The following is a 27,763-nucleotide window of genomic DNA, read 5'->3' on the forward strand; positions in this document are numbered from 1 at the left end:
TGCTCACCCACTACCTCCTTGGTTTCTAACCTGAGAACAGAAGACCCATGTTCTTCTACAGACCTGTCTCCACGCTAATCACTAACACTGGGGTGGGAGGTCCTTTGGATCTTGGTTGCTTCCTGGGGTTTCCACTTCTATACTCTGTTGACACGTGGTTCTGTGGCTTCCGTGATGGCTGAAACACCTCCCACAGGTGTCACTTCGAGGGTATTTTGTCGTGATTCACTAAAGTGAAGCCTTTGGTGTGTTTGTCTGTGTGTGTGTGTGTGTGTGTGTGTGTGTGTTAGGAGCTGGTACTGGGGTGGAGCTCAGGGCATTGCCTCCCACCATGTGCCCCGCTGTAGCCCTACCTGTGTGCATCCTTAATGCCATGGTGGCTTCTTGCTGGGTTAATGTCATCCCGAGCCTTGCCCTCATCCCTCCTGTACTGAGCCCCTCGCTTCTCAAAGCCTGCCCTGCTCCTTCTTTCTCTGCAAGCACAAGAGCCTTTTGTGGGCCCCAAGATATCATTCCAACACAGCTTTGTACCAGCAACTGTGGGTTCTCCTTAAGGTAACTGTGGGTGGCCCTCCATTTATTTCCCTGCTTCCTTTTTGTTTCGGTAAATTCTGCCTTCCAGGCCCCCCTCCCCGCAGCACATGCCGTCCGTGTCATCTGAATGGCCACTTAGAGGAAGGATCAGAAGTTTGTTGTTTCATTTCCAGCATAAATCAAAACTTTGTGTTCAGGCTGCGATGCGAGCGAGCCCAGGAATAGCTTTGGGATTGCTAAGTGTCTGGAGCGCACCGACTACAGACATGTTTTGAAGCTGGTCATAATAGTTGCTCCAGCTGCTGACAGTTCCCAAAAGAATGGCAGCATTATCCACCAGGCCTTAAAATGTGCCGGGCTTGCATTGCACAGAAGTCACTCTGGGGTAGATGTGGATTTTTTTTTTCCTTTTCTGAAACTCAGCCATAAAAGTCTTCAATAACTAGAGAAATTCCTTTCACCGCTGAATCCAACATGAAGGACATTGTGCTGTGGCCATTCCGTATCACAGCCCATGAACGTTGTCTTTGTGTGAGTGGATGTACGAGCTGTACTGTTTTGTTTTTATTTATTCTGCATTCTTTATTTTAATGTCCTTTCCCTTTTCCTGACCAGAAAGATTGTTATTGAGCCCTTCACAAAGCTGAAATCCTGCAGTGTGTTAAAAAAATGTTAACAATTCAAAGAAGTTATAAAAATTTATAAGTTGGCAGAATGCTTGGGAAATATCTGCATATTTTAATATAAATAGATAATGCAAATATTTGTTCACTGCATTGAGAGATGAGTCTCTGTTTTCCAAAAGACCCTGCTATTTAAATTTGATTTATTTGATTACATTGAAATAAAGGGTGTCCACAGCGAATGAGGCCGAAGATGAAATGCCCCATTGTGAGCAAGTGAAAGACGGTAAAGTCAGCTGTGTTGTTGCGTTGCGGACTCAGGGGGCTGGCTTGCTGGTTAGAATTCTCATAACGGTGACTTGCTCTTAACTATTTGACTTTTGAGATTTCTAATTTGAGATGAAGGTTTGGAGTTTTAGAAGAGTGATCAGCTCTCCCCCTCCCCGCCATCTCCTTCTCTTTCTCTTGGTTAGTTTTACTGTCTCTTTAGAAAATGAACTGCCAAGGCTGGAGAGATGAGATGGCTCAGCAGGTAAGAGCGTTTGCTGCTGAATTTGATCCCCAGGACCCTCATGGTAGAAGGAGAGGACTGACTCTTGAAAGCTGTGCTCTGACCTCCACACAATTACACAAGAATGTAACTAACATTTTTTAAGTGTACTGGCAGACTTAAGGTAAGCCTGGGTTGGCTATACTGAGGGGATAACCGTATAAAGAAAGGTAAGTAGAGTTTACTTACAAAATCAGCATCAAGAGGGGATGCTCTGCTTGGCTTTTATGACCAAGATATACACATTTAGGATAAACCTGGACCAAAGGTCTGTGTAGAAGGAATAGGATCTAGTGTTCTAGGTCTTTCTGAAGTTCAGACCAAGGTTGCTAGTGGAAACCTAGAGGATGGGTGGAGCTCCACAGAACAACTTACCAAATAGGTCTCCCCATCTGAGGGGAGACTCGGGGTGCTCTCTAGGGGTCAGACTGCAGGTCGGAATACCTGGCACCGTGGAGGCATCTGCAGGAGGCAGCTTCTTCCACAGAGTCTGTGGCAAATCAAGAGGGTGCCCTCAGGAGATGAGAACAGACAGTGGCTGAAGGGGGCAGCTCTGTAGTTAAGACACAGGAGTTATGGGGCTCAGCTTTGATGTTCCCAAATTAAAAAGCAAGAAGCTGCCTTCAGGAGAAAAGCTCTGTAAAGCGCTAGTGAGTGGTCACATCTCATATTCCCCGGCACAAGCTTCACCTGCCAAGGCCCCGGGGTCGGGAGAGACCAAGTGGCACAAGAGGAAAGGACGAAGGCTACACCCAGGATTGAGCAAGTCCATCCACCCAAACACACAAACTGTCTCACAGCATCGTCTGGACAGCCACTGGCTGCCATCCCACACTACGGCAGACTCACTCTCATGCTGCCCAGGGCCAGTACACATGCTACCCATAGCCTTTAGCTCTCTGAGGCTTGGGCGAACCCAGTACACCTGAGGAGTTTGGCCTTCCATGGGAAAGAGGCTTAAAGAGGAATGATGTTGATAACGTCTCCCTGGACGAACCCAGCACAGAGAATTTTATTGTCCTGAACCAGAAGGCCCCACTTGACTGAGAAATAACATCAACAGCTGATATTTGTAGAAAGCTTACAGTGTGCCAAACATCGGAGATCTTGTTTACAAAGAAATGACAGAGCCGAGCCTGTTGCACGTGTCTGCAATTGGGAGGCTGAAGCAGGAGCATTGAAAACCAGTGGCTAACCTGCATTACACAGAGGGAGCCTATCTCAAGAAAAACAACATGGGCTCTGGAGAGCTGGCTGTGTGCTTAAGAGTATTTATGGCTCTTGCAGAGGACCCAGGTTTATTTTCTAGCACCCACATGGTAGCTCACAACCATCTGTAACTCCAGTCCCAGGAGATCTGACCTCTTTTTTATGACTTCTGAGGGCACCAGTCATGTGCGTAATGCAGGCAAAACACTCATACACATAAACAGATTTTAAAAAGGTGAAATAAAATCAGCCGTAGCATAAACTACAGAGGGAATTGTCAAAGTAGCCTAAGGAAAGAAGAAGCCTAAGCAGAGGCGGCCCAGGAAACAGCGGGAAACTATTTTAACCCTGTATTTCAGACACTGGTACCCTGGGTGTTGCTGACATCTTCCTCTGGCCTTGTCTTGTCTCCGCAATCTTTGTGGTCCCCAGTAGAAGAATTCCAAGGAGACGTGCTGAGTAAGGTATAGAACATGCTCTTGGAAAAGGAGCCAGGTTGTAAAACTCTTCTTGTGAAAGGGTGTATCTATACAAATGTAAATTAATTGAGAGTATCTGAAATCATGCCTCCATTATGGAGTCTCATAATGCTATCAAATTGTTGTGTATATTTGTGTTTATGTATATTGTGTGAGGGGATGCGTGTGTATGTATGTATATGTGTGTATGTATGTGTATCAGGGCATGTGTGGGTACAGTCATATTGTAAAATATAGGAAAGAAGGTATTGAGGGACAGATGAGGGAGACCTGGTGGCTAGTGGTAATCACACCTGACTCAGCTCCACTTCCCGTCAGCACTTGGTTTCTTTACCCCCTCTCAACACCAACACTTTCTGCCTGGGCAAGAATCCAGGTACTTCCAGAACTGGGGAAACCCTTTCTTGTGTTTTCTTCTTGAGTATACTTCAGGGTGGGGCTTGGGAGCAGAGGAAAGAATGAGGTGGAGGAGTGAGGGATTCTCCGAATATGACAGTATTTGGAAGAGGTGGAAAGTGCTTTATGTAAAAGAGGGGTGCAGACAAAACTCTAGAGATTCTGAAGGATAGGCGACCTTAAAGACCACAAAGAAAGATGTTCCAGAGGTGGCCCAGAAAGTGGGCCTGAAAGGGTTTGTAGTATTTCTTTATTTTTACTTTTTTGTGCATGGGTGGAAGAGCATTAAGCCTAAATGGGCGTTGCACCACAACATGTGTGTCTGAAGTGGGAACATGCTTTCTCCCATCCAAGGCTCTTCATGAGATCTAGGTGTTAACAGTACCATGGGCTCTGACTGTGTTCTCTGTGGTGACCCTCCCCTGGCCTCCCACCTTCTTCCCTCCCTCTTCTTTTTCCTTTCATTTCTATCACACTTTTATTACACTGTGTCCTTGAGACTTATTTTCTTAAGTGCTGAGACCAGCATTCTCCTTCTTGGGATGCCCTGTGACCAGGATGGAAGTGGTGCTCGGTGACTTTAAAACCCAGGTCATAGAAAGCCAAGAAGCCTCCTCCCAGAACTGTTGGGACCCTCAGCTTCAGAGACTGAGCTGCCGTGTGGGGATACAGGGCTCCAGGCTAGGGTGAAGGGCAGCAACACCACCCGGAAATGTGCATGGAGGATGATCCTGAAGCGGGGTCCCTCTAGGCAGTCAGTTCTTTCTACAGACATCTTAGGTGTCACTGAGCAGATCAGGGCAGCCCTACTGCATCTTTTTAAATCTTGGCACAAAATAGGCTAGCATAATGAAATGGTTGTTTATGCAGTTAAACCTGGGCAGGTTGTGCATACACCTACAGCAGCCGTCATAGCCAACAGTGATGCTCTCTTCCGGTTCATGGCTGAGAAGGGAGGGTGGGGACTATTGACTATTGACTCTTGACTCTTGAGAAATCCTGGTTGGCTGATGTACACCAGTTTTCTCATTCCATTTTCCTAACATTGTGAGGAAAATATCTTTGGTTTTATAGTACAGAGAACAAGACTCTGAGAGACTGAGTGGCTTCCCTAGGACCACAGACTTAGAACATAGACACAGTTTCTACAGGGGTCTACACTTCTCTACCATGTGGCATAGCCCTCGGTGTGAGGCCCAGAAGTACTTTAAATACTCCACTCCGACCACCTCCCAGACCAAGATCTAGAGAGGCAGCTGGAGGGAGGGGTAGACTGCCTGCCTCCCAGATACTTTAGGTCAATTGGTTTATTCTTTGTGTGTCAGGAAAATCATTAATATCTGCTACTTGTAAGTCACAAGTGGCCCAATTGGGGACTATAAATACTATGATCCCCCCCCCCCAAAGGTGTCTTTAAAATGGAACTTTTTGAGTAGAATAGGATGAGGTGCTGTTGAGTGACTGAAATGGCGTGAAGGTCACAGTCATTATGTACCACAGTTTAAAAGTTTTCATGTCTGAATTAACAAACACAATCATACCTCAAATAAGATACTACAAGTAAAACAGGCCTCAGCTGTATCTGTTATCCTGTTTGATGAGGCTGCGCATGACCAAAATGGCAGCAGCAGTCCCTGTCTCTCTTGGGGATAATGTGAGCTAAGGGCCTAGTACATGGGCCAGCTCGTTTCTCAAAAGTGCGGTCCACAAACTATGAATGGCAGACTGGTGGGGAGACAGGGTAAGGTTATCACACTTCACCAGGGATCATGAAGCCATTTTCACAGGTAGACCCAGGACTCAACATTTTGAGCAAGCCCCCATCAAATTCTGTCGCATCCCGAAGATGGGGAGTTCTGAGATTACATGCTTAGGATCAGGGAACACTGGGGTCCTAGAGAGAGATAATTGATTTGAGAGTGTTGTATAGTTAGCCTGCTTAACTTAAAACTGTAAATGCATTGGACCAGGAGTTTGCTCACCCTGCCCCAGCCAAGGCCATGGTCACCTCATTCAGGGCTGTTGAAAGATGGCATTGGTTTTTATCCCATACTGCCTACTCATGGGTCATAAACTCACCTACCAGGATGAGGAGAGTTGCTTTATTTTATTGCAGAAATGGTGGTAGGTTATGATTTGACGTTAGTCTTTTTCTCCTTATGGTCTGTGTCATCAAGATGAATCTCATAGAAGGGCTGCCACACACGCTTTAATAATGAACTACAGAGACAGTGGCTGGGTGGACCAGAGTCTATTCCATTCGAGTCCGCTGGAATAACACTGGACAAAGGGGATTGTGGGCAGGAGCCATACAGACTCGGGTGGGTGAAGGCTGGGTACCTCCCTTTCCCTTGGTATCTGTGAACGTGCAATGAGGACTTGGCAAAAGACTGAGGAAGCCCAACGGGAAGTCAGGAATTGAGCTTTGGAATCATCAGGCCTAACTTTCTTATTTGTATAGAGGAGTAAACTGAGGCACAAAGAAAGGAACTTGCTGCACTAAATCCTGGCTCGTTCATTTCCCGACTGTGTCACCTAGGAAAATGCCCTGTTTTCTCTGAGATGTAGGGTGACAGCAGGGCCAGTGGTCTTTGGGCTGAGTGAGTAGAACAGCATGAACATGGATGGAGGATGGAGCCCGGCTTGGCGATGCAACTGATCTTTGCTGCCAAGGTTCTGCTCAGCTGCCTCCACAGAGCTAGCAGGCCCAGACCTGGTCTCCAGAATCTCAGCACGCAGGCTCACAGATACCTACATTTCCCAGTGCGGTCAAGTACTATTTTTAAGAACTTTCTCGACAGAAAGTGCCTGGGGACAATGGGCTCTGGCTGGCCGCCTCCAGCTTCACAGTCTGTTCTCAGGGGTGGGTGGGTGGCCTCTATGTCCTGTCTGTCTGTGTCCCCAGGTGCCCTGAACAGCTGCCCCGTTCCTGCTTGTTTGCTACACGGGGTCACAGATGTGAGGCTAAGACCTCAGAGGCTACAGCCACTTAGTAGGGATCTGCTCCTCAGCAGCAAGCTCTCCCCAAGGCTTCTGACTGTTAGGTTTGAGTGTGTCTTTAATCCCTAATCTCTACCTCTCTTTGCTCCTCTGTCGGAGCTTGAGCGGAATGTTTACCTCACAGGATGGTTAGGAAACTAAGAGAGAAAGGGGCAAAGCGCAGAGAGTTGCCCTTCCCTGTACACAGTAGTGCATTGGTAACTTTTAACCTAACCTTGTGAATTCAGAGGAGACTTAGGATATAGAAATTGTAGTTTGAAATGCAATGATATTTTAAATAATCACAAAGATAAAAGGTCAAATTTGAGAGATAATTGAAAATACAGTATGACCCTATAAAGTCAATGAAATTGACAATGGTTCTGAGAGAGAGAGAGAGAGAGAGAGGATAAGGAAGGCACTTCAAAGCTTTTTTCTCTAGCTCTGTGAGTTCCTCCCTACCTCCTGCCTTTCCACTTCTGCCTGGGCTTTTCATAGTTGTTTAAGAAATTGACTCAAAAATAAATGTGCTGGGAGGTTCTATTCAGGTTGATAAGCTTATATTGTTGTGATTAACAACAAATCCTATCAATAGAGTTCATTTGCATTTATACTCTTAAATTAGGTAAGAGAAACGAGTACAGTAGGCAAGCAAAGTACACTTCACAGGATTTCAAAACAGAGAACGTGCTTTCTTTAGAGGAGTTGCTGAATCAATGAAATAGTGACTGACCCAAGGCACTGGCTTCTTAATCCTTCTCCTTTTGTGCATAGCTGCTATATTGTTCAGGGTGAGTCACGTGATGATGAGGTAACAAGCACCCCCAAGGCTCCCAGAGACAGAAAGAAAATCCTTAAGTGACAAATCTCTTATCAGTTTATCTGGGCCCCAGGAAGCAAGGCTAGAGCAACTTCTGTCGGACACACTGGCTGCCAGTTGTCATGATCTAGGGACAGCGTGGTAGACTGAGCTCTCTGATAAATTAAGAGCTTCCACCTAGACGTAGCTTACATCACTTTGGATCAGAGGTCATGGCCAACGCAAGAACGTGTCTAGCTATCACGCAGCAGAGAAGTGTTCCTACTCTGGGTTTGGGTGACCAGCTCCCGCTACATCTACTCACAGGCCTTCCCATGACTGTTACTGACATGTTCTTTGCTCTCTTCCTAGCACCAGGCTGCTGTAGCAATGGGACCAGTGTTAGGTGCCTGCCTAACTGTGGAGCTAAACATGTGCCTGGAACAAAATGGAAAATGGGGTCAGAAAATTTGATCCGCTGTTTCCTTTCCTCCGTTGGCACCCCTCCTTCCTTGACTCTGGGCTCAATGACTGACACGATCCTGGGTCACCATCAGCCTCTCCAAGTATCTGCCTTGCAGATAGCAGATGGGGGTCTCTCTTAGTCCTCTGTGGATCGTGATGGAGATGTGAAGGATGGTTGTTAGGACTCCGGCGCCCTCGCCTGCCGTTCTCGAGTGCCCATCGAGGCTGGGTTCTCCATCGAGCCTGCTGCTCTCACTCCTCCTAGCGCAGTCTACGCTGATCTCTCTACCACTCCTTCTGCCTGTTTCCATGGTAAGATTTCCTGGTCGTTTCTGGCTTCATCACAGCGCTCTTGTCTATGAACTAGGATAGCATAATGCCTATTAACTCATGGATGGCTGTAGGTTAGGAAAGATCCCGTCACAGCCCTAGTGACGGGCCGGCCTGAAAAGGACTCACCTAAGCAGGCTAATGGTACTTATAGATTTATAGCATGCTCAAAATGAATATTATTTCAGAGACCATCTCATATGATGGCCTTTCCCCTCAACTTTGAAAGATCCTCAAGACTCTTGCTTCTGTAAGGCTCTACTCCTCGAGAGGCTCTGGAACAGATGTATAGAATTAGGCTTTCTCTGTCGACTTGAGCCTAAGCCTCTGGCCTTACTGAAGAGAGACTGAGGCCAGAGGGAGGAAGGGATGCGGGATTGCAGACAGATTGCTTGAGGTCAGGCGTAGGAGACCAGGTTACCATCATGTTTCTTGTCTGACATACCTGCCTCGAAGAAGACGCCAGGGAAGAAAGGGGTCATTTCTGATGATTCACAGACTTTTCATAAGCAAATTTATTTTTCCTTGTAAGGCTCTGGGTGACTAGACAGAGATAATAAGATTAAAAAAAAAACAACTCTTTTCCTCTAAACGACTGGTTAAAATGTGGTACAGGCTGTGAGTGACTTAGGGTCATTATTGTGTGATGGGTTATCAAAGGCCTATGCGAAATGTGTGGGACTTTTATGAGCTTGTTTTTATTATAGTAGACTGTCTGAGGGCCCCTTTTGTACAAAGTGCTTTGAAAGTTCTAATGGGACCCCATAATCATCTGTGTGATTACGAAGGTCAAATTGTGCCGAACAAACCCCAGAGCTATTTTTGACCAAATTAGTGGATGAACAGAACAGAATATTAAAAAGCATAATTTTGTTGTTGTTGCCCTTCCAGCCTTGTGGGCACAATGAAATCTCTCTTGCAGCTGAGAAAGTGCCTGCTGTCATACATTTTCCCACTTTGTTTTCTGTTATCGTGGCCGTCACGTCTACCCCGGACAGCAGCGATAGAACCTACACGGTACGAAGCATTTAGGGTACTGATGGAAATGGTTCAATTTTGTGTCAATCAAGAAGAAAAAGAAATGAACTCTCAGGAGGAAGAAAATGTGATCGATAACAGGACAGTTGTCTGTATACTGGCACAGCCATGAATTGAAGGCCGGGGCCATGCAAACAAAACCACCGAGTGCCCCAAAGGTCCTAATGTACCCCCACCCCATTATCAGTATATGGTTTGGCCAAGAAGGTTTTCTTTCACTGGGTTCAAGGTGAAGGACAGGGCTATACTGGCTTTCAGACATACCAGAAGCTCAGGTCCCCACTGAGGTCTTCTAGGGTCAAATGGCCCCTGCTTTCTGCCTCCAGCTTTCCTTTCTAGTATTTCCTATCAACATTGGGGTTCTGAATGTGCTGAAAAGAACTTGGACCGTGAACATGGGGAAGGGAATGGACACAAATCAGGTTCATTTTAGCGGGAGGTTTGTGTGTGTTGGGGGGTCTTCCCCTGTAGCTTGACTCCAGGCTACCTAGAACTGTCCTTGCTCCCTGGGACAGTTCCGTTTCCTCGAAATTCGAATTTTAGGTCCCCCGCTGCTCCAAAGCTAAGATGCAGCTTCTTGCTGCTCTATATCTCCTCTCTGTAATATCTCCTTGCAGAGGGCTGTGTTCCTGAGGCTAGAGCGTGTGTGGCCAGAAAGCCTTCATCTGGTGAGTGGCACAGATGCCACAGGATGCCTGTGTTGCCTCATCACACTGAGACTGGGAAGGAAATCAGCTCTCTCACACCGGTGTCTGTCTGTCTGCCCTGTCTACATGATAAAGCTTTAGTGACCTTCTAGAGACCTCCTTGATTCACCTAAAATCCACAGGATGCAGTCAAAGCTTGCAAAGCTGCAGCAGTGTGACAGTGGGGGGCGGCAAAGAAAAGCATGATGGGAGTCACCTGAGCAGCACGGAGCTCCTGAGCCGGGCATTGCCAACAGGTGGGACACATTAGGACTTGTAGGGGCACTGGATGGGTTTACCATTACTGTCCCATTACCCATCAAAGTAAATACATTAATAATTGTACCTTATGGCTATTTAACCAACAAATATTAACATTATCTATCACAATATTTCCTTTCTCATAAGAGTTCACTGCTTTCTTTTTGTTTGAAAACATTTTCCTCTGTACTCTGAAAGTCTGTGGGATGTTGACCACCTGTTGTACCAGATGGTGAAGCTGCCCATGCTAGCGGCCAGCAAATGTCTATATCTTCAGGACGGCCATGGGAGGCTGAATAGTTATGAATAGGAGCTCTTTTATTACTCTAAATGGTAATAATACACATTACAAATGGGTGTGGTTCATAAAGTGCTTAATTATATAGACAATCTACATGTTGCATGGTTAGCAATAGGCTTGTCTATGAAGATCTTGACGTTCCAAAGCAAAACTGAGAACATTGGTTTTAGGGACAAAGGCCAGAGGTTTTATAAATTTTGAGGTGCTGTGGCCTTTGGTCAGGATTCTGCTTCAGTTAACCACAAACTTGTGCAAAAGTCTTGTTGGGCAAGTCGTTTCATTCTGTGCTGGGACTTCCTGCCTTCTAAGTGAGCTAGGAAGACAGAAGCCCCATGGAGGGCATGAGATGAAGTGTTTGCAAAGTCCTCTCTGTGCAATGCCTGGGATACCGTCTGTTTTTGGTGTTGGTTACTATAATTGCTATTATAATTGCTATAATTATCATTATGAAGTTATCTTCTCTGACAGAAAGAGAAACTCAGGATTCGCCATCTTTTTGTGAGGCAATCATTTTGCTAAGTTCAGACAGGTAGTTCAGAAAAAAAGATGTCAGAGGTTAGAATTAAGCAATAATTTGCAAAGGGAAAGAAAGACGGGGAGGAAACAGAGACGTTTCAAAGATATTTGACCTGTAATAGTCCCCTTTTTCCTGCTCTACACAGCAGTGAATATGAGCTATGTCCTCTCCAGCATGTCCACACTCCGTGTGTTACCTTCCTGTAGTGACTTGGCTCTCTTATGTGTTGCTCGGTTTTAGTTCCTGGAACCCTTTCGTAGTAGACTAATGAGTTGTCACAACCCATTACCTGCTTTATCTTCAAATGACCTCATTATGTAAGCATTGTATCATCTCAGGTCATCACAAGAAGGGTGACTATAGCATAGTATTGAGAGAGAGAGAGAAAGAGAGAGAGAGAGAGAGGAGAGAGGGGAGAGAGGAGAGATCATTCACATAATCGTCATCCAAGTACACGTGGCAATTGCTCTATTTTACTCTCATCGCTGACGTACTGTGCTAATCTACAAATTCAGCCTCATCATAGGTACACAGACGTAATGAGAACCATGGTACTGGCTGCAGCTTCAGGTATCTGCTGGAGTCAGGGAACATGTGTCATGGATAGGACGACTTATTGAACTGATCCTCGTCAACCAAAGACTGCTGGAGACCAGGCACATGGAGAAAAGGCCAGAGAGGAACAAGGGTAGCAGCGAACTGAAAGCGGAGAACGTTAGCTGCTGAAGGCAGGCATTCTTTTCTGATGTTTATAGGAGGAGAGATTGCTCAGTTACACAGCCACACTGTATCTAGAATGACTAAAGTCTTAGTCTGGAAACGATCATATGAACAGCATAGTTTGGTCTCGTCATCCTGTGGTCCCCAGCACAAGCGGGTTACAGCTGGATGCATCATACCAGAAATAGGAAAGAGGAAAGCACCGCCCAGAACACAAAGGTAATGAGGCCATTTTAACGGTACAAACAATGTTAATGACATTAATATTACCATATTTGGTGTTTTTAATTAGGAAAAAAGCTCCCCCCCTTTTTTTTGCAGCTGTAAGTGTGTATTATACCACAGTGTGGTTACTGTCTTAAATCAATGGATAAGAAACTGAGTCTGGTTCGTGTGCCTAAACCGCACAACTAAGTCTTGGACCTTCAGTAATCGATCGTAGATCTGTGCTATCTGTTGCATTCTTAGTGGGCCAGAGAGATGGTTCAGCAGGTGAGGGGTGCTTGCCACCAGCCTGACAGCCTGACGTCAGTAACTCGCACCCACGTAGTAGACAGAAAGCCGACTCAGTAAGCTGTCCCCTGATTGCCACATGCTCTCCATGGCACATGCGTGGTCCCCCCAGCAACAAAATTAATCCAAACAATAATAATTGCTTTTGTTGAGCTACTACTGTTTCTTTGCCCTGTGCCAATATCTTGACTCACGGTTTCCCATGGTTCCATCACAAAGTGTGGGTTCACATCCCCATTGGTAGCTGAAGAAACTCAGATTCCCCGAAGGCACGTGACTTACTCCTGATCCTAATTTTTGTCAGTCGAGTTCTCACTGAAGGTCTGTTTCACTTCACGGGACAAGATGGTTGTGCTTGGTATTTATGCTTGGCATTTGAGTGGATATAATTTTAATCTTTAGTGACTATTAGCCTGTGGGTTAAGTAAGTACAGACTGCTGTAAAACAGAACCCAGTCGGGCTAGAAAGATGCCATCACTTATACAAATGAGCAGACAGGTAGAATTTTCAGAAATGAGGCTGAGACATAAGGAGAAACAGAGCTCACTGCTCCTCGTGGATCAGGATAAGTTCTCAAGTGTGAGGCCTTGAATAACTAGGCTAGACAGCGTCAACCTTTGTTTGCACCTGAAGGTCAGAGGAACCTGCAGGTGGAGCCCAAGTAAGGGTGCTATTATTGATCCATGCAGAATGGCTTTAGGGGTCTCCACACTGCTCCCTGCTGTTGGTCCTCTTGGGGATTTCAGTATTCACAGCGTTGGATATAACAGGCTCTGCTCCTCAGAGAAAGGTCAGCTTGTCAGGACACGGAGACAAGCTGTGAATTGGTCTTTCATGCAGAGTATGGTTCACAAGGCCAGACCTCAGCCTTACCCGTTCCCAAGAACTCATTCATTGCAAGGACTTGCCTTGTGAAAAATAGCCCTCAGTTTCGCCCTCCGTCATTTTCCACATTGCCTTTTGTGAGCCCGAATATCTTGAAAGATTGTGGGTTTGATAAATAAACAATAAACAGTATTTTTGAGAAGCGAAAGTTTCTATGACTCTCTCAAGTCAAGTTCAAAGCTTTAAAGGACCCTGCACCGACTGACAACAAGCATTCGTGGCGTTATGTCCAGAGCGCTGCTGTCCGCTCGCTTCTTGTCTGTGACTGTTAGCTGGAAAACACCTGTAATCACTCCTGCAGGGTGGGGCTGACTAAACAACCCGTGACATTGTTTGCTGTGTAGACTACCTTACAAGTACTTACGAGGCCTTGCCCTTCCCGCCGAGTTAATCACAGCCGCTTTCTGTGGGGTTCCTCTCTGCCATAGTCCTAAAAATGTCCCGGTGTCTTGCGCCACCCGCCCCTCGTTTCACAATGGACATCCATAACCGGGGACACGTAGGCCACTGGTTTTGGCACGGTTTGGTTCTTTCAAAGGAATAGATAAATCATCCTGCTACGTGATGAGAGAGGAAATGACAGTTGTTATCTTTTATTCAGGTAGCCTAAATTTACATGAGACCACAAAAGTTCCTGGCAGGATGTTATTGATTGCAGTCACCCAGCTGGGGCTTGAGATAGATGGGTCTTCCTGCCACATCACGGGGCACCCTCTTCCTCTCCCTTCTGCCCGTGAGTCAAATCTGAGGTCTTCTGACTCTCCCACGAAAGTGGATGTTTAGGACAGACAGACATCGCAGGACCTTGGGTGGATTTCCCATCGATCACCCTCCACTGGGCTCCCTTGTCTCTGTGTATTGACTGCCCCAGCAGACAGATAAGGGAAGCTCAGTCACTAATATATATCGAGTGCCAGTTTTCCTCACGGATGATTTATTTATATTAACTCGCATAATCTTCAAAACGCCTTTCTGAGGGAGGTGCTCTTTTTAATCCTTATTTATAGGTAAGGAAGTTAAGACCCTGGCTTGTGGTTTAAGGCAAAGGCAAACCATTCTCCTCTCTCCACTTCATTGCTTTCATTCAAGCCCTAAATATTAGCCCTTACTATGTGCCTAACAAGCTCTGTGATGGGACTGAAGCTGCCAGTAGACAAAAAACTCTGTCCTCATTTGAGATTAACCAATCCCATTTTTTCCTCCTGAACTTTCCCCAGATACTTTTACCCATTTCCTAACCTTTCTAAGTGATAGTCTCAGCTTTATTTCTATTTCAATACTCCTAAATTGTTTCAAAATTCAAAAAAATTCAAAATTTGATTTACCGTTCCTATTTGAAGCCTTGCTGCACTTATTGGTGATATATCTTCCACACGAACCCCCGAAAAGCTGCTGCAAGCTCTTGCCCCCTGTGGACACTCACTAAAGTCAAAGTTACGGACATTTCCTAGGCTGCGACACACACACAGACATGCAGAGATGGGAGAGGGAAGGGGGAGAGAGAGAGAGAGACATATTCAGGAAGAGACGGAAGGATTGATGGTGATAGAGATTACTGTACTCAGTTCAAGAAGATCTTTTCCCTCATAAAATCGTTATTAAAAGTTGAATTTTCAACAGAAATGATCAGAAAGCCAATTTAGGATTTCCTGATGAAGTTTGCAATCTGAGAGGGGAGCTTCTGACCCTGAAAGCCATGATCCCAATCCCATGGACTTAAGAGGCCAGTCTAGTCTTAGTGAAACACTGGCCCCTAAAGAAAGCTTCTGGATGCTTTAGTTGGGAGCAGCTAAGTTCACAACTTCTTCAACTTCCCACTGTGATGCTCCTCATGTTGGGTGGTGTGGGGAAGCCATAGCTATCTAGCTTGGCCTTAATCTACCATGTTGGTAAACAACTGGGGGATATCTTTAGTTAGTATCGAGATATAATAAGATGTGAGTTTATGTTTTTGGTCATTTCTATGTTATCTCTAGTTATGTACTGGCATATATTCCAGGGAAATTTCCATTGCTCACGTGTGTTGAGACCTGGAATAGTGATACAGAGCTGTCACTAACCCTAGAAGTACAGACTAGATGCCATTAATAAAGGCACAGGTTTTCAGCAACTGTTAGAAGAGAAGCATTCTTCCTGTTCTCTCAATTGAACTGATGAAGTTATTATCATAGAAAGAACAAACAATGGAATAAATATCACCTAGGGTCTATGGGGGCCATAGAGATAGCTGAGAGGTTAACAGTGCTCCCTGATCTTGTAGGGCAGTGGTTCTCAACCTTCCCAATGCTGCGACCCTTCCATACCCCTGCATGTTGCCGTGACCCCCAACCATAAAATTTTCTCTGTTGCTACTTCATAACTGTAATTTTGCTTCTGTTACGAATTATAATGTATATGTCTGATATGTGACCCCAAAGGGGTCGTGACCCACAGGTTGACACCCGCTGTTGTGGAGGATCAGGGTTCTATTCCTAGTGTCCACACACTAGCTTACAACCATCTGTAACTACAGTTCCAAGAGAGTCAGCACTCTCTCCTGGTCTCTGCAAGCAGCAGACGCCCGTGAGGTATACTGACATACGTGCAGGCAAACATCCGTATATGTAAATTGAAAGTAAGTAAATCTAAAAATAGGTTCTTGTTTTGGAGTTTGCTCTGCTGTAGCGTTTGTCAGCTTTTACAGTTTGCGGTTTGTTGTGATTCGTCTTGGAATGCTCAATAAATATTTACTTTCGTATTCCATTTTATCTTCAGCTTTGTGTTTTTCCAGGAGAATTCTCAAAATGTGTTCCATCTTTCTGGGACTGACCCTTGCCCTTCTCAGGTACCTTTGAAGTATATGGTGTACACGTGGCCTTTCCTGCGCTGTGACTTCTGAATCTCTAGGCCATTAAGAAAGATTTTTCACTGCCAGATTTCTGCTGCAGCTGTCTCCGAGGCACTGATATGCAGTGCGTCCTTTGCTCTTGAACAGATAGGAGAACGCACCAGTGTACCATCAGAGGGTTCCCATGCAAAGTCATTTTCATTCATACCATAGGCCCTCAGGCATCCCTACTTAACTTTCAATAGTGCGTTCCCCCTGCTTCCTTTGGGCCTGGGCAGTCAATGAGATCAGAGAAACAGCAGGGTAGACCATGACCACAATGCCATCCTGTAGATTCGAGTGTTCCAGGCACGGTTTCTGTCCACAGCCCCTTATTCAGAATAAGCCATATTAGCTCATGCAAGGAGACCAAGAAGCTGTAAAGACACAAGTAGTACACTCTGCTCTGGAACTTCACTAGACACGGAAACATAAAATGGTAAAATTTTGGTAGATAAGAATGGTCTCAGCTGGGTGGTGGTGGCACATACCTTTAATCCCAGCACTTGGGAGGCAGAGGCAAGTGGATTTCAGTGGGTTCTAGGCCAGCCTAGTCTACAAAGTTAGTTCCAGGACAGCCAGAGCTACATAGAGAAACCCTCTCTCAACCCCTGCCCCCCGCCAAAAAAAAAAAAAAAAAAAAAAACAGAGAGAGAAAAGAGAAAAAAAGAAGAATGGTCTCATCTGCTGACCTGAACTCATGGGGGTTCATGGACTCTGAACCAACAGCCAGGAGTCTGCACGAGACAACCCAGGCTCTCTGCATGTGTGTGACAGTTGTGTAGCTTGGTCTGTTTGTGGGGCTCCTAAGCAGTGGGATCAGTACCTGTCCATGGTGTTTTAACTGGCTTTTGGGAACCATATCCCCAAGCTGGGTTGCCTTGCCCAGCCTTGATGCAGGGGGAGGAGCTTGGTCCTGCCTCAACTTAATGTGCCATGCTGTGCCCATGGGAGGCCTGCTCCTTTCTCAATGAGGATGGAGGAGGAGTGAGTGGGGACCAGGGGACGGGGGTAGGTGGGAGGTGCGGGGCAGGGAGGGGAATGGGAGGAGAGGAAGGAGGAGAAACTGTGGTGGCTATGTAAAATAAGTGAAAAAAATCATTAACAGTAAAAAGAATGGTCTCACCAGGGGATTGTCATAGTTGCCCAATACGTTTTGTAATTGGATGTGCTACTGTGCTTTGGTGGAGAGAGAGAAGGATTTGGAATCAGAATAACTGGATCTGTGTCTCTTCCAGAATATTGTTTATTAGCTGTGTGACCTCTCATGAGACACAATCTTTCGGAGTGAGTATCAGTTTTATGAACTGTATAAGAGGGCTGATAATAACATCTGCCTCACTTACTGCAGGGCTTCTTTTCATGGCCAAGTAAGATCAAAGGCAGAGTTTATTGTACTTAGTCAGATGCTATACAAATGTAAGTGCCAACCCTTTTTTCTTTGGTCCAGTCTTATTGGTTGCTCTCACTGAAAGATTAAGTGAAGATCAGTCAAGGTGACATGCTGCATTTGCCTGCCTATAAAATGGATCAAAATGATAATGTCTCTGTTACTAGGAGACCAGACAAGCGTTTCAGTCATTCTTCATCTCGAAACTGTTGACTGGGGGTGGAGGGGTCTGCCCTGAAACATGCATGGAGGAGGCCAAAGGACAACTTGCAGGAGTTGGTTCTTTTTCACAATGGAGGTTCCAGGGTTCACACTAATCTACCAAACCAGCCCTGAATAAGCGATTTTTTCAGGCACACTGCTCTGTCTTGGGTTTTGAAAGAATCTCTCCCTGGGTGCATGCGGTGGATCAGTTAATGAATTCATGATTTGCAGGAAAGCTATCACCACTAATAAGAAGTCACCAACCCCATATTAGACAGAGGTCTGATCTCCAAAGTATACAAAGAACTCATGAAATTGATCATCAAAAGAACAAATAATCCAATTAAAAAATGAGGTATGGACCTAAACAGAGAACTCTCAACAGAGGAAGCTAAAATGGCTGAAGGACACTTAAGGAAATGTTCAACATCCTTAGCCATCAGAGAAATGCAAATCAAAACAACTCTGAGATCCCGTCTTATACCTGTAAGAATGGCCAAGATCAAAAACACCGATGACAGTTTATGCCGGAGAGGATAACAGGCAACACTCTTGCATTGCTGGTGGGAGTACAAACTGGTACAGCCCCTTTGGATATTACTATGGCGATTTCTCAGAAAATTAGGAAACAACCTACCTCAAGACTCAGCAATACCACTTTTGGGTATGTATCCAAAAGATGCTCAATCGTACCACAAGGACATGGGTTCAACTATGTTCATAGTAGCATTGTTTGTCATAGCCAGAACCTGGAAACAACCTAATGCCCCTTGACTGAAGAATGGATAAGAAAAATGTGGTACATTTATACAATGGAGTACTACACAGCAGAAAAAAATGACATCTTATAATTTGCAGGCAAATGGATGGATCTAGAAAAACATCATATTGAGTGAGGTAACCCAGACCCAGAAAGACAAATATCATATGTACTCACTCATAAGTGACTTTTAGATATAAAGCAAAGAAAAACCAGCCTACAATTTACAATCTCTGAGAACCTAGACAACAAACAGGACTTTAAGAGAGACACACATGGATCTAATCTACATGGGAAGTAGAAAAAGACAAGATTTCCCTAGTAAATTGGGAGGGTGGGGGAGGGAGAGGGGAGAAAAAAAGGGAGAGGAAGGGAAGGGAGGGGAGAAAAGCATATAGCTCAATAAAAACAATAAAAATGCTCAAAAGCCGGGGCTTTCTGGAAAGGCTTGGATTCTGAGAGGTAGGAGTCTGGGGTTGTCAGTTCAGAGAGTTCATGCTCAACCGTGGAGTGGGAGGGGCTAGCTGAGAGAGGTGGGATTGAATAACAGGCTTTGGGAAGGAGAAACTGAGGTTAGAGGCTGGTGAAAGTGCTTGACACACTGCCCCATTCCTTGTCCTTGTGGCCTCTGGGGTTAAAGTACAGGGTAGATTTAATGGCTTATACAGTGTTTCCTCACACATCCCAAGCAGAACTTGTACCTAAGTCTGTTAGGGCAAAGCCCCACTCAGCAGAAAACAAGGCAACATAAAGGTTTGGGCTGAGAAAGTCAGAAGCAGTATCCCATAGGCCCGAAGCCTCAGACATTTTAGAGGCCAGAGACATTTTTCTCCCTGGGATGAATGGGATGAATGTGGCCTTTTGGGGTTTCCACTTTCTAACGCATGAAATTCCCAATGGTCGCAAACCCGAATTCTTGCCTTGCCTCTGGACTCATCTGTGTGACTTTGAAGCAATCTATCTGAGAAGAGAGCAGGAAGTAGAGGATGCCATGGCAATAGATAACTGAAGCCAGCATGGAAAGGAGCTAATAGGCCTGGCTGCTCTCAGAGGGTACTTGCCATTAAGCTTGAAAATGGTTGGTCACCATCTGCTCTGACTGAGTGACGCCAGTGTTTTCCTACTCATTGAACTCACCTTGTCTGACACTTGTTGCCCATTGCTTGTTAGCAGAAAGTTTCATAGACCTCTTCTCCCAACTTGGCTCATCACAGAGAGGTATTAAAAGAAGAAGCAGGGAGAAGAAGAAAGGAGTGTCCTGAAATGACAGGCCGTTCTTCCGAGCATCAATCAGACGTGGTTGGGTTGACTTTGGTCATCAAACTGTAGTTTCTCACCAGTGTCTTATGAACTAGTTTAAGCCCAATCTAGTGCAAAGAAGAGAGCTCCCTGTTTTAGCATGCAAAACCCCAAGCTGCTGCATCACAAAGTCTTGCGTCTGAGCATCTTCTCTTGTATGTAAGTGTTTGTAATTGTATGTAATGGCTCTCAAGGGTTCTGCCGTCATTCATATGCTCAGGCAAGCGAGAAGACTTGTGTTCTGTTATGTTAGAGGATGATGGTGTGTTGCCCCATGGAGTCTGATTTACCCGCTGACAAAGGGGACATTGCCTTTTTACTTCTTAGGGATTAAGAAGAGCTGACAGAGACCCCGTGACAGATGAGTAGACAAACCATATGTTCCTTCCACATGAATTAAAATCGGAACTTGATTTGATTTCAAACAGGAAAAATATCAAATACAAGAGTCAAGTTCAAACCAAGTCAACTGAGAAAATAAGAAGAGAGGCCAAAAAGAAAAAGAAAGAAATGAAGAGAGTCAAAAGTAAAGGAAAGAGAGGTGGGAGGTGAAATCCTGAGTGACAGTGTTATCACATTGAGCATGGCCATGGGAATAGCCAGGCTTTCTCCTGAGTCAGACTTCTTGTGGTCAGAGTTCAAATGTTGACAGAGTGTGCACAAAGTCTCAACATCGGTTTCCTTCTCCGGGGTGACTGCAACCTGAGACTGAGCTGCCGCGAGACCTCCCGCTGAGATGAGCGATCCTGCCTCACTCCTGCCTCACAGAATATTCACACTGAGTTTCTAGGCAGCTCTTGGTGCATCTCCATCGCAGTAGTACACAGATCACCACATTCCAGCTTTCCGTGTGTGTGTCTGTCATTCCCTTTTCCCCAGTAGGTTAGTCCCTAATCCAGACAGACTGTGGCACACATGGGTTGGTGTCTCTGTTTTATCACAGAGTCAGTAAAAGGAGCTAAAACATTCTTCTAGGAAAGGAATCATTCAGCATGTCTGGGGACAACATTTCAGAAGTTTTAAAGATAAATATTTTCATATATAAAAGCAATAGGCAGATTTAGAGGGATTTAAGGAGAAGTCTTTATGGAGGAATTACGTGCCCCTTAAAACTGTTTCCTTTGCCAGCATGGGGTAGGATTAGGGCACTGGAAGTGTCTGATTAATGATCTAGAGACATGAACAATTGGTCTAGAGATGGGCATGCTGTCGTTTATGTCACCCAAAGACTCATGCGTTAAAACCTTTGTCACAGTCCATAGCACTAGTAGGAGGTGGTACCCTCAGGAAGTAAGGCACCAGGGCAGAGGAAATCATATTTATTATTATATATGAATATGTAAACTACTGCCCTGTCTATACAGACAGGCTTGTTAAAAACATAAAGCCATAGATTTGTGTGGTCTAATCCTTTGTCAATAAGATCCAGGATGACAAGAGGTAATGTTTGAATATTTGTTTATTGTTTAGTCAGTGCTTGGCAGAATTCTTTGTCATCTCTAGGCACTATAGCTTTCCATACAAGTTCAAGAACTACTTCCTTCCCAGACGTGAATGGAGCATCCGTCCCACATCCCTCCCCTAAAGTCTCAGGGAACATTGCAGAAGGCGGGATGAGACAATGGAAGAGCCAGAGGAAGGACTGGTGTGGAAAGTTGACTTCCAGGCATGGCATGACTGCTGCTTTTTCATACTCAAAGCAGCCATGATTACCTGTGGAAGGCTGGGTCTGTCAGCAACTTATCATTAAGAACAAGGGGCTCATGAGTCCCCATCCCTCTATAAGGATGTCTGTGCAGACAATGAGAGATGCCAGGGGGAGAGACATTTTCTTTAGTAGTGGTGAATTACACATGTTCCTGTGATTAAACTCCCACCCATAGGCCTTTACACACACACACACACACACACACACACACACACACAGAGAGAGAGAGAGAGAGAGAGAGAGAGAGAGAGAATAGAGACAGAGAGAGAGACATAAATGAAAGTCGAAGGGGTAGTTGGGAAGAGGAAGGGCGTTACTGCATGTGAGAGGGGAACAAGACAGGGCAATGGGCGAATATGGATCAAAATACATTATATACATATATGAAAATGTTACAATGAAGCCCATCATTGTGTATAATTAGTATATATATATATATATATATATATATATATATATATATATATAAAGAAAAACATCTAAGAAGAATGCCTTCTCTGTGTTCTTCGTTGTCAGATGGACTGTTCGTGAGCAGCATCTACCACAAAGAAGAGGTGAAAGTGTGTTATGACTCAGGTTGCAGCTCTTGGTGCCTGTGTGTGTTGAATCACGGTGGACAGATTCCCCCTTCAGATCCCTGGCAACTGCTGTTTGGTCTGGTCATATCACAGCACCTAACCCTCCGTTGTGCTGCCCTGGAACAGTAGCTTCCAAGTACTTTATTATTGACTGTCCCTTTGCTGCTCTGGTCATGAGCATGAATGCCCCTGTGCAGAAAAATGCACACAAAGATTCATTCTCTGCTCAGGCTAACGTTCCTGTCAACCGTATGAACTATAAATGTATGTTTTCAGTCATGTCTTCTCTGGGATGCTTTTTTATCACATTCCTGGTGACCTCTTTCACCGTTGACAGTAGGAAAGGGTCCTCAGAGCTCATCAAGAAGAGTTTTTCCATTGATGTGAAAAGACCAGCCTGGGAAATGATGAGGAGACATCTATTGTAAAGATCCATGGCCGTGTGCATTGTAGAGCAAGTCTTCAAACACCTTAGCGTTGGAGGCCATTCCTGACCGCCTAATGTGACAAGGAATTTGTCAAAGGTGGGGATAGGGGAGGAGTAGATCAGATTAAGAGCAGCAATGGGGGGAAGGAGAGAGAGAGAGAGAGAGAGAGAGAGAGAGAGAGAGAGAGAGAGAGCGCACTGATGACACTCCACTACTCCAGGGGTCTATAAATGGGAGACAGCACTGCATTAGGAACACTGAGACATATAATGGCAGGTCCAAGCTCAGGTAGAAAGTGAATTCAGAACCCTGCAGAATCTTATGTCTAGGGTGACTGAACCAAATCAGAGTGTCAGCACCACTCTGGAAGCCAAGTCTGTGAGTCCAGTGGGCTGATCTGTTCACAGACACCTGCTTGCCACAAGGCCTGGCTCAGGCCTAGACAATCATGGAGGTATGGAGGCCAGACTTCTTTAAGACATCTGATCAACCTCATAATGGGACAGATACCTGGAAAGTGCTCTGAAGAGAATCAGTGGAGGGGGGAGGGGCAGAGCCCATGCCACCACCCACAGTATAGGGTCCTAAGATCCAAATGGCATATTGATACTAGGAGATGTCAGGCAACTGAGAAAATGTACATAGATCTGTGGGGTTCTGTTTAGGGTGTGACAAGGAGATCTAGAAACATTGGGGGCGCCAGGTATGGAGTGTCAGACTTGACTCAGAGCTGGGGTACGTCAGCCCTTCATTCCTCAGTGCGTCTGTCTGTATGAGGGGCATGGCTTTTCAAATGACACCAGCTACTAGGAGGTATATGTGTGTGTTCATTCCCATCATCCACCTGTGCATATACACTTAGGCACTGATATAGAAATGCATAAAGTACATAGAGTTCATGTAAAATGAGATATAATTCCTTTTCCATATTTTATACATGTATATATCAGTATCAGTATAGATTGTTACACCTTTACACCTTTGTCTCTTTCATTTTGTAGATGTATGTAATCGCGTTCATTTTTTTACTCAGTTCTTTTTCATTTAAAACCTATTGTGCAGCAAGCACAGTTTCATGGTTCTTATCTAAATGAGTCACTTTATTTTATGAAATGACCCGCAGATAGCCCAAATGTTCATTGCTTCATTTCACAGGAGAACAGGACAGGTGTTGTGCCAAGTACTCTTTCTAGTCGCCTCTTCGCAGTTGCTACTTTTGTGCCATTTGGAAATGCTCTTCCTCTAACCCCGTTCATCCAGCTTGAAGTTTTTCTTTCAGTTTACAGGGCTTCCTGTCGTACTTTCAGGAGAAAACTTTATATAGGAAAAAACTTGAGCAAATAAAGGAAATGAAAACCCCAATGGATATTGTGTAAGAATAGAATTGTATCATTACTCATGAAATATTCTTTCCTATAAACAAAATGAGGAACCAGACGAAGCAGCGTTGAGTACGCCCAAATATGCTGAAGTGTTGGAAACTTCAGCTGTCAGAACAACAGCCACCGCTGCTTCTGTTGAGGAGGTATCTCTTTCTCATCCTTCGCATCCACTAGAGTCTTGAGACCAGACCCAAGGCTGGCCTGTCAGCTTTGTGGTTCTAAACTCCGTGTCAACAGCAAGAGGTGTCTGGAAATAGCTTGTACAAGTGACAGTCACATCACAGGTCGAATGAGGGAGAGTAGAGGGACAGGGTAGACCTCATGGTAAGACATCAGCCGGGATAAACCTGGAGTGCTGAGCCGTGGAGTAGTGGGTCTGGTGGAATGCCTCCACCCTACCTGACACGTCAGCGGGAGACACATATTCCTTAGCCTCGAGAGGACTGGGTGGGCGGATCTCAGCCAAGTCCCTTTCTAGGTATTGGGTACAGTTTCATGGTACAATCCACAACCTCTCTGAATGGGAATACCAACTTCAGAACTCCACGTTGCATCAGCTGAGTTCTGCTTACTTTTCTCCCTGACAGGGGGCTCCCCTGCACACAGATCTTAGCGCTCCATTTTCAGGACGTCTACCTGACTTACTGTCCAGCTCTGCAGCCAGAGAGCAATTTTCATAGCTGTCTAGTTATACTGGAATATTGGATTGAGTGCAGGGAAAAATGAGACCGGAAAGAACTCCTGTGCTGGGTGAAAGGACAAAGCTGCAGGATCAAAGCGGGCAGGGCAAAAAGGGGAATAGTAAACCCAAGGGCAGATATGGCTCATTTATGTCAAATTATCATAATAGCCTTCCCGGTTTCGTGGAGACATCATCACAAGTAACAGAAAGAAGCGTGCTTATTGCGAACATTCAGATGCAAACGCCACTGCAGTGGGCCACGTTTTTCGTTGTTTCATTGGAGAATCAGGGATTGAGCGGATTGTCCATCCGAGCAACCTTTACATACATTGTCAAAGGAGCCGCTAAAGATTAGAGCTACTGACTCTTCCTTGGCAGCACGTGCTCCCGTTAGGGGGAAATCTACTGTGCATTACGAATAGGTGTATCACCTCAGTCCTCACGACTCAGCCAGATGGGACCAAGAAACCAAGGATTGGATGGCACAAGGGACCTGCCTAAGAAGGAAAGGGAGGGTGGAGAGACTGGTTAATCCCACATTTCTCTAATTTGAAAGCCCCAGCCATGCAGGTCAGATGAGCGGGTCCCATGGAGCCCATGATCTGGGCCTCGTGCTCTGGGGCCCTGACTCACAAGCCTGTGTGGTGGCCACAGCATGTGCTTATTAACCCCCTTAAGTCATCTGTTCAAAATGAAGCAGTCATTCAACAGCTCAACAGTTGACCCGGGCTATTTCCTCTTTAATAACAATCATAATCACAGAACACTTCTATTTTTAGAACCCGTGGGGCCTTTCCTTGTGTCATGTGTGCGGCTCACAAGAGAGTGTAGTGAGCAGTACGGGGCCCCACTCCCACTCTAGAAATGCAAAACCCGAGACGCTCGTGTCCAAGCCCGTTCACCTCAAAACGGGCAGGGCGCTCACACTCCCCTTTCTCTTGAAGTTTGTTTTTCTTAAGCCACTTGTTTAAGCAACAAGTGCTTAAGGCTGAGGTTCTGAGGAGATATATAACCCCCTTCCCCCGTGTGTGTGTGTGTGTGTGTGTGTGTGCTTGTGCACGTGCGACCATATGCACACGCGCGTGCAGAGTCCAAACATCATCCTTTACTCTGATTCCTCAGGAGGCCTTCGCCTTGTTTTCTATGCATGTGAGCTATCGTGTTTATCTCCATTTATCTGTCCTGGCCTCTTCCACTCTTGCTGACCTTCCCTTTTCTTCCCAAATTCTCCTTCTCTTCCCTTTGTATCTTTTTTGTGTGTGCAAGTCTTGTGCAGGATAGCCCTGCAGCTAAATAAATAAATAAATAAATGAGTATTGAGTGCTCAGCCCTCAGCAGAACATCTATGTCACCCTCTCCAGGGCCCAGAGAACACTGCAGAAGAGGCAACAGAGAGACCTAAGAGCCCAAGCGTGGAGCAGAGCGCCCTGACAGACTGTCTTCTGGATATGATGCGGCTGAGGCAAGCATGATCACACTTTGTCTCCACACACAACCTTTCACTTGGATCCAAGGCTCACAGATTAGACGGGGATGGCTGGCCCGCAAGTTCTAGGGACCCACACCCGTAGCACCTTCTGCTCGGGGATCACAAATATACCCGATTTTATATTTGGATGCTGGGGATGAAACTTGGGTCCTCCGTCTTGCTCAGCAAGCGCTGTATCAACTGAATCATCACTCCAGCCCCTCTTGGTTGAACTGAAAGGTTCTGGAAATATACCCAGATTGATTCATCTGGTGAGAAGTAAAGCTGGCCCATTGAAAGTGATTAAAACCAGGGTCGACCCTATGTAACTCGCTTGGTCCATATCAGCCCTTGGCAGAGTGTAACTGGCTCTAATTGCCTCGCGTTATCATTCTGCTCCAGTATTTGCTTCTCCTTATATCAAAGCCGGATCTTCTCCCCTCGTGTCATCTAGACGGTCCTTTCTCTAAGCTCCCTGGGACTGTCATTTAAAACTGATCATCATGTGCCATCAACAAAAGAACCCAGGGGACTAAAGTGAGCACCGCCCTTCAGCCCTTGGGTTTTCTGCACCTGTGTACCTGGGATCTGTGTGCTCTTCTCCGTGTGTCCTGGCATTCCTCCCCTTCCTGATGTCATTGGACACTGTATGCATTTGTAAGCATTGGATATTTTGGCTGGTTCCTGGTTTTTGCAATGTACATCATTCTTGTTAGTATGGCCATCCTGCTGGATAATGAAGGTGGGAAATCCCCTGTCACCTGGACACTTGAGTAGCCAGAGATGGGGTAGGGAGAGGAGGAGCAGAGCAAAGGAAAGGAGGGGACCCGAGGAAATGTGTCTCTTGGGGCTTAGGCACCGCACTTCTCTGTTGAAACTTCCTCTTTTTTTTTTTCCTCCATGTAAGTGAACTGTGTGAAGGAAAAATGACCTCACACATTATTCTGCTTTCCACGAAGTAAAAGATCGTGGTGGAAAATTTACAAGGAAATCCATTCGATTTCTCTGCCTCTCTCGTCGTATGGTTTTCAGTATGACTCAACCCTACGACTGTCACTGCTAAGTGGGTCCTTATTTTCCTCATTTGTTTTTCCAGACACTTTATTTAGCAGCTTGCTAAATATAATGCCCCCTCACCATGTGTTTTTAAGAAAAACAGATTAAGGAAGAGACCGGAAGTAATGACGAGATCCCTGAATTCACACAGCCGAGGCATGGGGCAGGATACGAACAGAGAGCAGCACCTTCGTGACCCTGGCCACGGAGAACAGACCTTCCCTGCTTCCAGGGTGTGGAGTTCCTCAGAATTTGGCAACCCTAGCCTCTAGATCAGTGGTCAGCAGACCATAGCCCAGCCTAGCCAGATGCATGTTTTTCAATAACCCATGAACTGAAGTGGTTTTTTTCCTTTTCTATCAGATTAAGATAAAAAAGTCAAAATACACGGACATTCCCCGACAGATAGCAAATTATGTAAAACTCTAATCCAAGCGCTCAAAACTACAGTGAGTTGTACTGGAATGTAGCCACGCCCATCGGTTTCTGTGTCGTCATTACGTCATTACGGCTTCGCTCACAGCAGTGCAGTGGCAGAGGCAGGTGGTCGCAGCCGGTACTCGCGATGCCTAAAATAGTTTATGATATATGAATCACATGACTCACGGAGCCTAGAATATTTGCACTGCAGCATAAACAGGGAGTTGACCGACCTT

At 45.5% G+C, this 27,763-nt stretch overlaps 1 long non-coding RNA gene across 2 annotated transcripts; it reads left to right on the top strand.

The window, feature by feature from the left end:
* On the top strand, window positions 1-27,763 carry LOC125411466 (uncharacterized). Of its 2 annotated transcripts, none has more exons than XR_015735481.1 (3): window positions 1-3,380; window positions 7,942-8,346; window positions 25,945-27,763. It is a non-coding gene; the product is annotated as an uncharacterized LOC125411466 (long non-coding RNA). The 2 variants fall into 2 exon arrangements; XR_014998350.2 differs by lacking the exon at window positions 25,945-27,763 and adding an exon at window positions 22,030-23,013 and having other exon boundaries at window positions 2-3,380.

Source organism: Myodes glareolus, chromosome 18 (genome assembly GCF_982192425.1).
Source record: "Myodes glareolus chromosome 18, mMyoGla1.1, whole genome shotgun sequence".
NCBI lineage: Eukaryota > Metazoa > Chordata > Mammalia > Rodentia > Cricetidae > Myodes > Myodes glareolus.